Below are 17282 nucleotides of genomic sequence, written 5' to 3'. Positions count from 1 at the left end.
TGTGGAATCTTTTACAGTTTCACAGGGTCTGTAAGGCATAGATGTTCTGCCAAGCCTTTGTATAAGGACAGCGACGGTTGCCGTGCTGGCACCTTTTCCTCTCCACCCCCTCTTGGGAGGATCCCCCCACCCCTGACGTGAGGTAATGACTGAATAAGAGCACTTCAAAGACATCATCAGGGTTTGTAATTTTTAATATAACTGATTTTTATATGTGTGTTTTTAATGTTGTTCATCAAATGTAAACAACAACAACTTAACCGTCTTTGATAGCTGACATCCCCCCCCCCCCCCGCAAATCTACTCAAGCGTGGCAGTGGCTCTCCATATAATGTCCCCCTTTGGTTGTGGGTTTACAGGTTAAAGTGCTCACTCAGGCACCCCTTCTCAGTTCCACTGAGCTGGCTCAAAACATCAACTGCTTATTTGCAAGGGGACAACACCCACAACAAAAAAAACTGCAGCTAACGTACAAAACTGGAACTGAAGCAAAAGCTCCACCAAAGCTAAATCACACAGATATCATGAGAGAGCAGACTATTCCATTACACACACACACACTCGAAATAAATATACCGCACTCCAGGGTCTCAGGTTTTTTTACAGGGTGGTTTGAGATGGGAGAAGCTCGAAGGCCCATTGGAGATAATGGGAGTCAAAAAAGCCAACTGATTTGCATGTCCTCCGCTGAAATACATTGCAGCATAAAAAAAAAAAGTTGCGAAGAAAATGTGGAATGGATTTTCCATTAAGGTGTCTTGGCCCAAACAGACTACTCTGAGAATGGAAAATCCATTCCACATTTTATTTGCAATTTTTTTTAAATGTGCAATGTATGAAGCCCAGAGGAGCTTCTGGCTGGAGAAGCCTGCAAAGATAAACTGAGAAGTTCAGAAGCCCCATCTGTATAGAGTTTGGAAGGGTGAGGGGGCAAGCAGGGGGAGAAAAGAGCTATGGATGGATTAAAGCCCTGGTCAGGCCTTCTGCCCCACAGGCCATAATTATTACACCCTTGGTCTACAGCTTATTCCTTTCACCACAGACCAGAGTTCTCTTCAGAGCTCAACCCCTTTTAACTAGCAAGCATTCTTCTTTTCCTAAGAAGCAATAACCCTTGTCCTACTTGTCTAGAATGGGAGTTACAACCAAACAACCCAGCCACCCTTGCCAAATCTCTCTTCCATTGCCGTTGTCTGTGTAATGTTAGCTTTCTAGACTTAGAATCACAATTCTCCCTCAGAGTAGTTCTTATTCAACTGGGGCACTGGTGGCCAAACTTGCTTGCCATAAGAGCTACACAGAGTAAACATCAGATATTTGAGAGCTGTAGGACAGATGGAAAAATAGATGGGGAAGGGAGAGGTGGAAAGAAAGCAACTTTAACTTTAAATGCATTCTCCAAGCTGCTGGCTGGCTTGGCTTTGAGAAGTGATTTAAAGAGAGAAATGCTTTTTCCAAGCTGGCCAAAGGGGTAGTTGGGGCTTCAAGAGCCACATAATATGTGTGGAAGAGCCACACATGGCTCCTGAGTCACAGTGCCACCCCTCAACTACGGCAAAGGATTCTCTTCTCTTAGAAGATCTTGTCTAATCCTGTCTGAACCACTGACTTCAGCTGTCTCTTTCTCTGTCAGAAGCCAACTCCCTGGCTTGCTGACTCCAGAGGAAGAGCTTTTGCCCTCCAGTACACAGCTGATCATATACTTTTTCTCAGCTGACACCAGCCAATCAGGGAGCATGTAGAGCAGCCTTTCAAATAAGTCCTCTTTACCTCCCAGGATCTCTGAAATAGCAGTGTTTAAAAACTTGCTTTTCATGTGCAATCCGTCCCAGCTCCTTTTGATTAGGAACGCTGAGGAGTATGCGTTTTGCCCTGAAGGATGACTGGGGGGGGGGGGGGGGGGGGCGGGGAGAATTACATGAAAGAGAGATGCAACAGGGCAGGCATCCTGCATCTAGAATAAGAGTAGGTTTTTACACACCACTTTTCTCTATTTAAACAGTTTCAAAGCAGCTAACAATCACATTCTCTTCCTCGCCTTCGAACAGGCACCTTGTGAGGTAACTGGGGCTGAGAAAGTTCTGAGATAACTATGACTAGCCCCCAAGTCACCCAGCAGGCTTCACGTGGAGGACTGGGGAATCAAACCCAGCTCTCCAAATTAGAGCCCACCGCTCTTAACCATTACACCACACTAGCTCTCATGGCTCTACCCGAATCAGATACAAAACTAGATCCTGACCACTGCAATACGCCTTGTGGAAATAAAGTCTTGTTTAACTTGAGAGAGTCTTCACAAGTTCTTACCCACCCGCCTGGCTCTCTGGCATGCTACTGGACGATCCCCTTGAGAGATTGGCTTCGGGCAACCATCTTAGAGAAAGGGGGGGCTTGATTTTATCCAAAGTAGTTGCGGTGACCAGGAAAAAATAGGGGGAGGACACTGTCTAGTCTTGCCCGCAGTGTGATAAGAGACCACAACAAATTATCGCGACAGCGTATGTCAAACTTCTTTTTAGGTACCACAGACAGATAAACGCGGGTACAGAAGACATTAGCTGATATAATTTTAACGACCAATTGAAGAGGACATACATTTAAGTTACACAGGACGCATTACAATAAAGGTAATGGCACAGACGGGCTCTTAGCACTAATCGCATTTTATAGCCCAATCCAGTGCCAAAATTTAAGTGCTTAGGATAGAAAATATTAACTAGGAAAGAATGCTACCAAAAACATGGCCTCGCAGTTATGCTGCAAGCAGAGGTCATGGCACTATGTTAGCCACTCAGGTGTGGTTGAAATGCATTCTACATCTTTCCAATCGCTAATCCCAACAGATAGCAACAATTACCTATAACGAATGTCCGGAAGGCTCTTCTCCCCTTCTAGGAATAGACATATGATGCTTATGACTTATTAGCTACACCAAAATTATACAGGGCAATAGGACAACTCTCTATATTTTACCAGCACAATCTGGTGCTGATAGCGCCACTGTGCTTGAAAGGGGCTTATTTCAAAGTAAGCACGCACAGAACTTCAGTCAACATTGCACACTCTTCACAAAAGGATTACTATAAACAACTAATCATTTCATAACCGGGATCTACAAAATGCATACCTTGAATATGTTGGTCTTAAAGGTGCTACTGGGCTAAACTCTGTTGAGCTCCCTGCTAATAGTAAAACCCACTAACAGGGCCAATCACAAAGGAGTGGTGGCGTCTGCAAATGTAAATGTGCTTGCTGCAGCCATGCTTTATATAAAATACAAGCTTAAAATACCGTATATGAAAAGCTGCCCTGAAATTTTGCAGCTGTAAGCATCCAGGCTGGTAGAAGGCGCTGACGTACTGCACAGTGACAAGAATATGTACGTACAACACCTGTTTATCCTCACTGCCAGTGTTTCAAAATTTTGAATTGTGCAGCTATAGGCATTTGAGCAGGCAGAAGGCGCTGACACGGGGACAAGAATATGTACATAAAACATCCCTTTATTCTAGTGCCATTCCATGGTTTTGAATCCTACACCATCGTTCTCTAATATAATAAACCTTCTAAAGTAACAGATCCAGAGTAGATGATAATACCACAATAGTCCCTTCCTGACATTCCCCTTTAATTTCTGTATGAGTGAAGCAGGAATGCTGGCTTGAATGTAGGTGACCGTCAGGCACACAGGTCATTCTACTGGTTCAGCTATGCCACATATCCGTGCTGCACGTTATAGCATCTACAGCGCCTTTTTCCTTTTAGGAAGCCAGCTCGAAACAGCTTACATAGAAAAATGGTCCAGACCTCACATCCCCAATCTTTTTGAGTCTGAACGAGGGTGGTGGGTGGTACAGCCACAAAATAGCCACCACGGGAGGTGAACCCATATACGCAGAGGAAACCAGGTGAATGTGAGAAAAGGGGTAATTTCAAAAACATATGTCAGAAAAGAGGAGAGAGAGAAAACCAAAACTGTGGTAGCAGCTGCCACCAAAACATATTTCAACCCGTGCAGCCAATCAGATCTCTAATGACCAATAAGAAGCCTTGCTAAGCAAGAGCCTCAACTGGCTCCATCCGCTTTCTAAGAAATACTTTGCAGTCATTAGGAAAGATTATGAAGTGGCACCCTTGGATGCCATGTTTGGTGTAGTGGTTAAGTGTGCGGACTCTTATCTGGGAGAACCGGGTTTGTTTCCCCACTCCTCCACTTGCACCTGCTAGCATGGCCTTGGGTCAGCCATAGCTCTGGCAGAGGTTGTCCTTGAAAGGGCAGCTGCTGGGAGAGCCCTCTCCAGCCCCACCCACCTCACAGGGTGTCTGTTGTGGGGGAGGAAGGGAAAGGAGATTGTGAGCCGCTCTGAGACTCTTCGGAGTGGAGGATGGGATATAAATCCAATATCTTCATCTACCTCACAGGGTGTCTGTCGTGGGGGAGGAAGGGAAAGGAGATCGTGAGCCGCTCTGGGACTCTTCGGAGTGGAGGGTGGGATATAAATCCAATATCTTCATCTACCTCACAGAAGATGAAGAAGAAGAAGATGAAGATATTGGATTTATATCCCGCCCTCCACTCCGAAGAGTCTCAGAGCGGCTCACAATCTCCTTTACCTTCCTCCCCCACAACAGACACCCTGTGAGGTGGGTGGGGCTGGAGAGGGCTCTCACAGCAGCTGCCCTTTCAAGGACAACCTCTGCCAGAGCTATGGCTGACCCAAGGCCATTCTAGCAGGTGCAAGTGGAGGAGTGGGGAATCAAACCCGGTTCTCCCAGATAAGAGTCCGCACACTTAACCACTACACCAAACTGGCTCTCCAGGGTGTCCCCCCAGGACAGACAGGGTGTCTGTCGTGGGGGAGGAAGGGAAAGGAGATTGTGAGCCACTCTGAGACTCTTCGGAGTGGAGGGCGGGATATAAATCCAATATCTTCATCTACCTCACAGGGTGTCTGTTGTGGGGGAGGAAGGGAAAGGAGATTGTGAGCCGCTCTGAGACTCTTCGGAGTGGAGGGCGGGATATAAATCCAATATCTTCATCTACCTCACTGGGTGTCTTTTGTGGGGGAGGAAGGGAAAGGAGATTGTGAGCCGCTCTGGGACTCTTCGGAGTGGAGGGTGGGATATAAATCCAATATCTTCATCTACCTCACAGGGTGTCTGTCGTGGGGGAGGAAGGGAAAGGAGATTGTGAGCCACTCTGAGACTCTTCGGAGTGGAGGGCGGGATATAAATCCAATATCTTCATCTACCTCACAGGGTGTCTGTTGTGGGGGAGGAAGGGAAAGGAGATTGTGAGCCGCTCTGGGACTCTTCGGAGTGGAGGGCGGGATATAAATCCAATATCTTCATCTACCTCACAGGGTGTCTGTTGTGCGGGAGGAAGGTAAAGGAGATTGTGAGCCTCTCTGGGACTCTTCAGAGTGGAGGGCGGGATATAAATCCAATATCTTCATCTACCTCACAGGGTGTCTGTTGTGGGGGAGGAAGGGAAAGGAGATTGTGAGCCGCTCTGAGACTCTTCGGAGTGGAGGGCGGGATAGAAATCCAATATCTTCTTCTTCATCTTCATGTTGGGGACTCCTGGTCCAGACTATCACAGATTAAAAACCAAATATGCAAATGTATTAATAAATACGTTTAAAACTAATCAAACTACATATCCAGTAATCTAAGATAACTAACGGACAACCTAGCCAAAACCCACCGTCAACAGAACCATATTAAACATCCCACAGATGGGAAGGAGGATGCTATTCCAAGCCTTGGCCAGCAGACCACTGAACGGCTATCAGAGGGCTGCTAGCATACTAATCCTCCTATGAATGGGGACAAAGTATAAAAGTTGACCTGATGAATTCAGCTGGCCAACAGACAGCTTTCTTTTGGAGACACAGGTCCCAGGCTGTATAAATCAACACTTTATGTTGGACCTAGATATATACCAGCAGTCAATGCAGACACTTAAGTCTACTGTAGCATACTGAAAACATGTCTTGTTTAAAAGATGAGCTGCTGCACTTTGAACCAATGATTTTCCAGGTTGTCTTCAACGGCAACTACAGGTACAGCTGCATGCTGTTGCCAACCTACGTCTAATCTCCCGTATAATTCATGCCACATAAAAATGCCTATGCTCCCAATCAGGAATGGCCTAACAGCTTTACACCAAATAGGAAATTAGCGTGGTCTAATTTAGGAAGTCCTTCTGACATATATCCAAATCGATATGCTAACTGAAGTGACATTTTCCTATTTAGATAATGAAGCTAGTCCCCACTCCCAACCAGAATGCCTGTAGAAAAAAAACACATTTCCAGGGCAGGTTACACACAATGCTGCATTATAGCAAATCAGATCAGTCTATCACAGTCAGTATTGTCTACTCTGACAGGCAATCATTCTTCAGGGTCTCAGCTACAGATCGTTCATGTGACCTAGTACCAGATTCTTTTAATTGGAGATGCCCTGTAATAGAACCTGGGTCCTTCTAAATGAAAAGCGCATTCTCTACTACTAAGTTATAGTTTTATTTTATGTATCCATGCGCACATATCTGTAAAATACTTCAAGTAAAAAAACTAAAAAATCTTGGAAGTTACAGGTATTATAAATTGAAAAGAGAAGCACAATAAAGAAAATGTAATCTCTTACAGCAATAAAATGATGTTTAAATAGTAAACTGACAAACTAAGAATTACACCGGAATGTTAAAAAAAAATAAAAAGAAGAATAAGAAGACTGGAAGTAGACAGAGGATGAGCCGTACATACAAATACTAGAGTTCTGTATTTTGGAGGAACTTCAGATATTTTGGCAACAGTTTTTAAGGTAAGCTAATTATTCCAGGATACTGCACAGCTGCTCCCAAAAAGTCGACTGAATCTAATGAAGCTTGAAGACAAACAATCACATACATGCTTTTGCTAACATTTAGCCCCTTCAATTGGAGCATTTGGCTTTAAGCCACTGGCATCTCAAACCCCAAATCCCCTTAAGCACACAATGTGTAAACTGTATTACAATCAAAGATGAAGCCTATGCAGTTATTTCCACAGTAATTTCACATCCCAGTCCGAAGATCTGACAGCATTAGTGACTGCAGCTCTTTTTCTCACTTTATCCCATTAGAAAAATGGGGGGGGGGGGAGCTGATTGCAATGAGTCCCTGTGAAAAAGGGGATTCCCCAAACAGGGTAGCCGCCCTGAATCCGCTTGTGGAGAGGGCGGGATAGAAAACTAAAGTAATAAATAAAGAATAAGTCCAGAACAGAGTTTGTGAGATAGCCGACATAAATGGGGAGACTCTGGGTTCCCACAGCCCTGCAATCTCAACACCGGAAATTGATCCATCCATGTAGAACAGTCCTCACTGGATACATGCTGTTAAATTAAGTTTGGAGCAATACATTCATGGAAGAAAACATGTATATTAACATTTATGTAGTACATTTTTATCCTGCCTTTTCACCAAATTCAGAGAGGTACATAAGATTCTCCACTCCTCCATCTTATAGTCTCAACAACCCCATAGGGCAGGGATGTCAAACATGTGGCCTAGGGGCCATATCAGGCCCCCAAAGGGTTCCTATCAGGCCTCCGAGCAACTGGCTGTTACCTGCTTCCTTCTTTCTCTCTCTTGCTTCCTTCTGCATAACAGCTTGCTTTGAAAGCCTCGCTCAACTGCATAGAAGCTACAGAGCAAAACCTCTATTTTCTCCATTGGCTGAGACTCCTCTCTTGAGAGGAAGGGAGGGAGGGAGAGCTTGCTTTGCCAGGCTCTCAATTGCACAGCAGAACTACTGAGCCAAGCCTCTCTTCCTTCTATTGGCTGAGGTTCCTCCCCCTGGAGAAGGAAGGAAAGAGCCAGAGCTTCCTTTGCCTAGTTCCTTGGATCCCATGGGAAAGATACAAAGAAAGCACCTTTAAGACCCAAGAGTACTAATGTTTTAAGCATGTTTTATTTTAAGCTTTTTTAAAAAAAATAAAAATAAAAATCTTTGTGTTTGTCTGTGTCCTTTTCAAAGTTTGCTATCTTTGCTCCCATCATTACATTTTATAACACACATGATCTGGCCTAACAAGATCTCATTTATGTTAGATCCGGCCCTCATAGCAAAAGAGTTCAATACCCTTGCCAAAGACTAACCCAAGGTCGCCCACACCAAATTTCATGGCAGAGGAGGGACTTGATCTTGAATTTCCAAAATTCCAATCCCAGCATTCTAACCACTACATTACCAGGTTAGCTTTCTTATCTGACTTCATGGCGTTTCTGCAACACCATGTATATGCAAAGGTTACCACAACCCATTCTAAGCAGTTATAGCCTGACACACAAGATCCAGGACAGCAACATTAGTTCAAATGAAATTAAACACAGCTAAATTTGAATCCAAACTAAACTCAACTATCAAAGATTTCAGGTTTTCACGGCTGGTAACATCATTAGGGTTTGTAGAATCTTTCGGGATCAAGTGCTGTGTTCTACTGGAGAAAGTTTTCCTTCCAGACGTTTCGTTCTCAGCTGCGGAGAACATCCTCAGTGGCGTTGCAGCCGGAGCAGGCGCTCAGACCTTCTTGGCTGCTGAAGGTCTTCTTCAAACCCCTTCCAACCTTCCCAGCAATTAACACAGAACAATGGTCACATTCAACAGCCAGTTTCCTTATCACTACCCTTCCAGGAAGCCCCACCAAACAATGGGCACATCCACAAACCAATTGCCCTTTCATCACACCCCCTCCAGCCTACAAATAGCAGCTCTCCAGCAGCCCTGGCCCCACTCAATGCACAGCAGCCAAGAAGGTCTGAGTGCCTGCTCCGGCTGCAACGCCACTGAGGATGTTCTCCGCAGCCAAGAACGAAACGTCTGGAAGAAAAACTTTCTCCAGTAGAACACGGCACTTGAGCCCGAAAGATTCTACAAACCCTAATAAACTCAACTAGTTTGCAACTAAACGCAATTATTTGTGTCCAATACATATTAGCATTTTTGACCCTACTGAATAATCAACATTTTAAAGACTGTCAAAATAATTAACCTATCAGGTTTTAGGCTTATTCCATAAAAGTTATCACAGTAGTATTTTAGCTTTTGGCAACATACCATCTGGTAAAGCCATGTCACACCACAGACTGTTCTTCTACTTAATAAAAACACAACCTACAACAAAGTCATATCATAATAATGCAATTGAGATTAAGCTTACAAATTCGTAAACATTGAGCACTACCTCATTAAACAGTTCTTAATCAATGGCAAACCAGAAAAAAATGCCTTCTGCATTCAGAAAAAAACACGAGATGAGAAAATGCATGCTAAAATCATTTCAAATTAGTTTTCACAACCTGGAATTATCCCACCGCCTGAATCTAACCAGTTTGTTTCTTATCTTAACAAATGATATAAAATTATATGTGAACACTATTCAGCATTATTTGCAAACACCTGTAATCTTTATATAAATTTTTCTGCTTTCATTAATAGCTTGTTCTTTCCAGGTAACAACATAATAATCTAACATTCAGCAGGTGTAATGAAAGTTATTATGAATTATAAATTCATTCAACTCAAAATCTATCCTATATTGGATTCTGAACTATAGTTGACTTTTCCTGCCTACCTAGAAAACCTGACCAATGTAGATCTAGTTATCATAAATAATCTTATGCTTTGAATGAGTTTGTTGAAGGTTCTTAACAGAACCACATCGTTATACAGAACTCCTGTGCTTCTTTATGACAATCTCTCAAAATTATCATTCTACATAACCAATGCACTTGTGGAAACAATCAGGCTTGAGAGACATTTTTGCATTCTTAGCTGTGGTGCCATAAATTCAAAATAGATACAATCACATGTAACCCATGGAAATACAATGCAACAGAATTCCAGCCTCGTTTTAGGCTCTCAGACCATGGTGCAGAAATCCTTATTGTAAAATAACCAGCATTTTGCTTTTTCAGACTATTTGACATACAAAACATTTTCAACATTATACAATTCCAAAAGACACATAAAATGCAACATAGCATAGAAGGCAACACCAACATTCAACCTTTTGATCTCAGAAGCCATCTGTAAACTTTGCCGGCCTATCATCAGCCGGTGGCAAAGCCTTTCGGCCAACATGCTTAATTGCAAGCAAAAATCTAACGCGGGACCCTTTCTTTCCTTCAGGTAGCCTATTTCTGTCATACCTCTACTCCCCCTAAGAATAATGTAATCCTGCTGCTTCAGCTCACGTAACAGGTCACAAATGCAACATCGAACATTACAAAGTACGAATCGGAGTTTTTAGATTTTAGCTATCATTTCTACAAATGTTAGCAGTCCTCAGAGACTATAAAAACAGATACTTCACTGAAGGGAGGGGGGCGGAGTCTCCTACCTGACTTGGGAACCCTTTGTGGTGTTCTAGCAAATCAATACTGGACTGCAAAAAACTGTATGACTTAAAATAACTATGTCGTCCTTTTCGTTATTTTTCCACTGTGTTCTTAAAGATAACTATATATCTCATTTCAATAGATCCACAACTCCCAACTAGACCCCCCACCATCATCCTCTGTATCCTATCTGGTATCCCTCACAGACATTCAGCCACATTAGTTTAGCATTCCCATATATATTCTAAAACATTTATAGAGGTACCCACACACACAGACATTAACACAGAGGCTTGGAGCAACCCACAGGGATGAATAGGTTAACATCATATGGACATATGAAGCTGCCTTATACTGAATCGGACCCTTGGTCCATCAAAGTCAGTATTGTCTACTCAGTCTGGCAGCGGCTCTCCAAGGTCTCAAGTTGAGGTTTTTCACACCTATTTGCCTAGACCCTTTTTCGTTGGAGACGCTGGGGATTGAACCTGGGACCTTCTGCTTCCCAAGCAGATGTTCTGCCACTGAGCCACCATCCCTCCCCTGCTCTCCAGGGTCCCAAGCTGAGGTTTTTCACACCTATTTGCCTGAACCCTTTCAGTTGGAGATGCCGGGGATTGAATCTGGGACCTTCTGCTTCCCAAGCAGATGTTCTGCCACTGAGCCACCATCCCTCCCCTGCTCTCCAGGGTCCCAAGCTGAGGTTTTTCACACCTATTTGCCTGAACCCTTTCAGTTGGAGATGCCGGGGATTGAACCTGGGACATTCTGCTTCCCAAGCAGATGCTCTGCCACTGAGCCACCATCCCGCCCCATGAACATATGAAGCTGCCTTATACTGAATCTGACCTTTGGTCCATCAAAGTCAATACTGTCTACTCAGACTGGCAGCGGCTCTCCAGGGTCTCAAGCTGAGGTTTTCCACACCTGTCTGCCTGGACCCTTTCAGTTGGAGATGCCGGGGATTGAACCTGGGACCTTCTGCTTCCCAAGCAGATGCTCTACCACTGAGCCACCATCCCTCCCCATGAACATATGACGCTGCCTTATACTGAATCAGACCTTTGGTCCATCAAAATCAGTACTGTCTACTCAGTGGCTCTCCAGGGTCTCAAACTGAGGTTTTTCACACCTCTTTGCCTGGACCCTTTCAGTTGGAGATGCCAGGGATTGAACCTGGGACCTTCTGCTTCCCAAGCAGATGCTCTGCCACTGAGCCACCGTCCCTCCCCTGCTCTCCAGGGTCTCAAGCTGAAGTTTTTCACACCTATTTGCCTGGACCCTTTTTTGGAGATGCCAGGGATTGAACCTGAGACCTTCTGCTTCCCAAGCAGATGCTCTACCACTGAGCCACCATCCCTCCCCATGAACATATGACGCTGCCTTATACTTAATCAGACCTTTGGTCCATCAAAATCAGTACTGTCTACTTAGTGGCTCTCCAGGGTCTCAAGCTGAGGTTTTTCACACCTATTTGCTTGGACCCTTTTTTGGAGATGCCAGGGATTGAACCTGGGACCTTCTGCTTCCCAAGCAGATGCTCTGCCACTGAGCCACCATCCCTCCCCTGCTCTCCAGGGTCTCAAGCTGAGGTTTTTCACGCCTACTTGCCTGAACCCTTTTTCGTTGGAGAGGCCGGGGATTGAACCTGGGACCTTCTGCTTCCCAGGCAGATGCTCTACCACTGAGCCACCATCCCTCCCCTGCTCTCCAGGGTCTCCAGCTGAGGTTTTTCACACCTATTTGCCTGGACCCTTTTTTGGAGATGCCAGGGATTGAACCTGAGACCTTCTGCTTCCCAAGCAGATGCTCTACCACTGAGCCACCATCCCTCCCCATGAACATATGACGCTGCCTTATACTGAATCAGACCTTTGGTCCATCAAAATCAGTACTGTCTACTTAGTGGCTCTCTAGGGTCTCAAGCTGAGGTTTTTCACACCTATTTGCCTGGACCCTTTTTTGGAGATGCCAGGGATTGAACCTGGGACCTTCTGCTTCCCAAGCAGATGCTCTGCCACTGAGCCACCATCCCTCCCCTGCTCTCCAGGGTCTCAAGCTGAGGTTTTTCACACCTATTTGCCTGGACCCTTTCTTTGGAGATGCCAGGGATTGAACCTGGGACCTTCTGCTTCCCAAGCAGATGCTCTGCCACTGAGCCACCATCCCTCCCCTGCTCTCCAGGGTCTCAAGCTGAGGTTTTTCACACCTCTTTGCCTGGACCCTTTCAGTTGGAGATGCCAGGGATTGAACCTGGGACCGTCCGCTTCCCAGGCAGATGCTCTACCACTGAGCCACCATCCCTCCCCTGCTCTCCAGGGTCTCAAGCTGAGGTTTTTCACACCTATTTGCCTGGACCCTTTTTTGGAGATGCCAGGGATTGAACCTGGGACCTTCTGCTTCCCAAGCAGATGCTCTGCCACTGAGCCACCATCCCTCCCCTGCTCTCCAGGGTCTCAAGCTGAGGTTTTTCACGCCTACTTGCCTGAACCCTTTTTCGTTGGAGAGGCCGGGGATTGAACCTGGGACCTTCTGCTTCCCAGGCAGATGCTCTACCACTGAGCCACCATCCCTCCCCTGCTCTCCAGGGTCTCCAGCTGAGGTTTTTCACACCTATTTGCCTGGACCCTTTTTTGGAGATGCCAGGGATTGAACCTGAGACCTTCTGCTTCCCAAGCAGATGCTCTACCACTGAGCCACCATCCCTCCCCATGAACATATGACGCTGCCTTATACTTAATCAGACCTTTGGTCCATCAAAATCAGTACTGTCTACTCAGTGGCTCTCCAGGGTCTCAAGCTGAGGTTTTTCACACCTCTTTGCCTGGACCCTTTTTTGGAGATGCCAGGGATTGAACCTGGGACCTTCCGCTTCCCAAGCAGATGCTCTACCACTGAGCCACCGTCCCTCCCACCCCCCACCCCAACTTTAACTTAGTGATGTCACACATTTCAAGCAGAGACACCAGAACTCCACAACAATCTTAGCGGGTGCCATCCCTCCCTCCTTCCCACGACAGACAGCCAGCCAGCCAGCCTTACCTTCGTATAACAGCCACGTCCTTCCAGTGGATGCTAGCAGAGCAGACCCCCGAGGCCAGTGAGTGGAGAAGGATAAAAGAGATGCTGGGGAGGGAAGGAAGGAAGGAAGGAGTCCCTCCCCCCTCCCCCAAAAAAAGGATTCAATTCAAACCCACGACTCAGTTCAGCTCTGGACTCTCCAAGTCATGCAAAAAAGGGGGGGGATGCAGAGGGGAGCAGCCCGCATCCCCAGAAGCCCAGGCCGGGGGGCATGCACGGGGAGGGGGGGAAGGAAGGCGATGCAACCTTCCCCCCTCCCCGCCTACCGGGGCCCTCCCGTCAAGGGACAGGATCCCAGCCCTCTCTCTGCCTTCCTGCCACCCCGGGGATATGGGGCTTCCTCGGCGCTCTCCTCCCTGCCGGGGGGTGGCAGCTAAGCAGCACGACTGTGCCTATGGGGAGGGGAGGACCAGCAGCCGCCTCCTCCGCCTTTCTCCCCTCTCCAGAGCCTCCCTCCTTCCCTGCCTTCAGACGGGCACCAGCAGCATAGCAACCAACATGGCAGCTGCGCAGTCACCCAAGTCAGAAGTGCGGGGGGCAACTCTCGCGAGAAGTCGCGCGTTCTACCTGCTCTACTTTCCCTACGAGCGGTGAACTTCCGAGACCGCGCCTCTGCCGCTTTCGCCGCCTAGGTTTTTTTTGGCCCAATAGGATTGGCTAGGCTGTTGAAAAGACCGCCTCTTTGCTTTTTTCTCGGGCATGTTGATTGGCTGCCCGACATGTCTGCGATTGTAAGGTTGGGAGCAGTCGTCGTCGCTTGAGCGACCCTGCCTCGCTGAAGGCCCGAGCTTCGTTCGGGGCAACCTACGGTGGTTTTTTGCAGCATTTGGCGAGGCTCTTGTGGCTGTTTGAGTGGGAGCTGTAGCGACACCTGCTGGCCTTTCAATGTGCGTTTTCTTTTTTAGAACTATTGGACTGGAATTTTTCAAGGGTTTTTTTTTTTAATTTCAGCCTGCGTAGGACTAGATATTTTATTTTTGTTAATTCTTGCATCTCCCAACTCAGTGCAACATATTATTGAGTAGATTTTTTTTTTAAAAAAAGGCTTTTCTTTTTGCATAGTTTTTTTTTTTTAATGTTAGCTAATTATGCTAAAAGAGGAAATATTGGGTAAGGGTTTTGCCAAGAAAGAAATGGCTGGTTCTGTCCAAAATACGAGCACAGTGTAATCACTTAGGATAAATCATTTTAGAGGTAATTGTATTGGAATTATTCCCTCGGAATTCCGTGGGACTTGCTTCTGAGTAAACCTCTATAGATTTTCTTGTTACTTTCTTTGCCGGTAAGGCATGGAGAAAATGCTGAGCGCTTTTGCTCTAACATCTACTAAAGAAGCTAATAAAAGGCTGCTGATGCCTTGTTCCACTATCCTTGGCCTCTTGATTAGTATTACAATTTCCAGAGCATCTGAATACTTTAGAGATGGGCACAGTTTTGTGTAGGGCAGTGGTGCTTACTCTGTGCTTCACAGAGAGGTCACTATGGGCAGCTTCCCCAGTAAGGGGCAGGGGATCCCCAGTTTGGAGGCCCTCCCCTTGCTTCAGGGTCATCAGAAAGCTGGGGTGGGCAGGGAAATGTCTGCTGGGCACTCCATTATATTTTATGGAGACGATTCCCATATAGGGTTGCCAATCCCCAGGTGGGGGCAGGGGATCCCCCGGTTTGGAGACCCTCCCCCCACTTCAGGGTCGTCAGAAAGCGGGGGGAGGGGAGGGAAATGTCTGCTGAGAACTCGTATTATTCCCTGCAGAGATTTATTCCCATAGAAAATCATGGTGAATTGATCTGCAGGTATCCGGGGCTCTGGGGGGGGGCTGTTTTTTTGCGATAGAGACACCAAATTTTCAGTATAGCATCTAGTGCCTCTCCCCAAAATACCCCCCAATTTTCAAAAAGATTGGACCAGGGGGTCCAATTCTATGAGCCCCAAAAGAAGGTGCCCCTATCCTTCATTATTTCCTATGGAAGGAAGGAATTGAAAAGGTGTGCCGTCCCTTTAAATGTGATGGCCAGAACTCCCTTTGAAGTTCAATTATGCTTGTCACAGCCTTGATCTTGGCTCCACCCCAATGTCTCCTGACTCCACCCCCAAAGTCTCCTGGCTCCACCCCCAAAGTCCCCAGATATTTCTTGAATTGGACTTGGCAACCCTATTCCCATAGGGTATAATGGATAATTGATATATGGGCACCTGCGGCTCTGTGTTTTTTGAACAAGAGGCAGCAAATTTTCAGCATAGCATCCGGTGCTGGTCTTCAAAACACACACCCCCAGTTTCAAAAAGATTGGATCAAGGGGTCCAATTCTATGAGCCCTAAAAGAAGGTGCCCCTGTCCTTCATTATTTCCGAATAGAGGAAGGGCATTTAAAAGGCATGTGGTCCCTTTACATGTAATTGCCAGAACTTCCTTTGGAGTTCAATCATGCTTAAAGTTATCACACCCTTGCTCCTGGCTCCTCCCCCAAAAGTCCTAATATTTCTTGAGTCAGACCTGACAACCCTACAACTTTCTCTTCTCCTGGATGGCTACTGTGGTGGTAGTTTTACTGACTTTTCCTTGTGGTCAACTTGCTGTCCTCAGAACAACCTCCGGTAGGGATACCGGGTCCCCCTTGGCCACTGGTGTGCGTGGGGGGTGGGGTAGGATTGCCTGGAGATTTGTGGATGGAGCCTGAGGAGGACAGGGACCTCAATGGGATACAATGCCATAGAGAGCACTCTCCAAAGCAGCCATTTTCTTAAGTGGAACTGACCTCTGTAATCTGAAGAATGGCATCCTTAACCTCTAGGGCATTGGTGTCAAATTCATTTGTTACGAGGGCTGGTTCTGACATAAATGTCACTATCTCAGGCCAGGCATGTGTGCCATTAAATGTAACACAAGCTTCCGGCAATATAAACCTTACGAAGATTATTTCAGAAGCCGAATGGCAATAGCAGGTTTGATTGGATTAGGTGTGATATGAAGAGAGGCAGTAGGTGTGGAGATACCAGCATTGGTAATGAGACAGGGAACTTAAGTCTCAATTTGGTCCAGGAGGATTCAGTCCAGGAGGATGCAAAGAATAAATGGAAGTAAGCAGGGGTCGTTTTGTAGGGGGGAAGGTGCAGGAGCTCAGTAGCAAAACTCATTTGCATATGCCACACCCCCTGATACAGATGCTTAGTGTTTTTCCCCAACACTAAGCATCCCAACTCCCAATTTTACTTTGAACACTTCTAGCATTTGTATACAAACATCTATAATTTCCCAGGCAAGTTAGGCCCGCAGCCTTCCTCCTGCTGCCTTGAGACTTTGGCAGACAGTCCATACAATTTGTCACCATCTCAGTGGACAATTTTGATCCATTACCTTGCAGAAAAGTAACAGCTAACCCTTCATCTCTTTGAGATGAGTCCTCCCGAACCAGAGACATTTCATCTCCTGTCAGCTTTCCCCAAAGATTTAGTTTAAAAACTGCTCTGCCACTTTTTTGATTTTAAGCGCCAGCAGCCTGGTTCCTTCTGGGGACAAGTGGAGACCGTCTCTTGTGTACAGCTCCCACTTCTTCCAGAAAGCATCCCAGTGCCTAACAAACTTAAACCCTTCCTCCCTATACCATCGTCTCATCCACACATTGAGACTTCTGATTTGTGCCTGTCTCTCCAGCCCTGCATGTGGAACAGGTAGCACTACTGAGAAGGCTACCTTGGAGGTCCTGGCCTTAAGTCTCCCGCCTAGCAGCCTAAATTTTTCCTCCAGGACCTCACGACTGCATTTCCCCACATTGTTGGTGCCAACATGCATCATGACCACTGGCTCCTCCCCAG

General features: G+C 46.2%; 2 protein-coding genes across 2 annotated transcripts in view; one reads left to right on the top strand and one right to left on the bottom strand.

Annotated features, from left to right (window-relative positions):
• The window catches only part of PTPN4 (protein tyrosine phosphatase non-receptor type 4), a 228114-nt gene extending 214615 nt beyond the window's left edge, over positions 1-13499 (bottom strand). The window contains exon 1 of the mRNA XM_060262449.1: positions 13433-13499. The gene's annotated coding sequence lies outside the window, so the exon portion shown is untranslated. The remainder of the gene's footprint in view (positions 1-13432) is intronic.
• A 691-nt stretch (positions 13500-14190) lies between these two features.
• The window catches only part of LOC132589468 (fibrinogen-like protein 1-like protein), a 41619-nt gene continuing 38527 nt past the window's right edge, over positions 14191-17282 (top strand). Inside the window, exon 1 of the mRNA XM_060262201.1 lies at positions 14191-14358. The gene's annotated coding sequence lies outside the window, so the exon portion shown is untranslated. The remainder of the gene's footprint in view (positions 14359-17282) is intronic.

This window comes from Heteronotia binoei, chromosome 21, assembly GCF_032191835.1.
Source record: "Heteronotia binoei isolate CCM8104 ecotype False Entrance Well chromosome 21, APGP_CSIRO_Hbin_v1, whole genome shotgun sequence".
In the NCBI taxonomy this organism is placed as follows: domain Eukaryota; kingdom Metazoa; phylum Chordata; class Lepidosauria; order Squamata; family Gekkonidae; genus Heteronotia; species Heteronotia binoei.
Note: the sequence above shows the minus strand (reverse complement) of the source record. Positions and strands in the feature narration are given on the sequence as shown.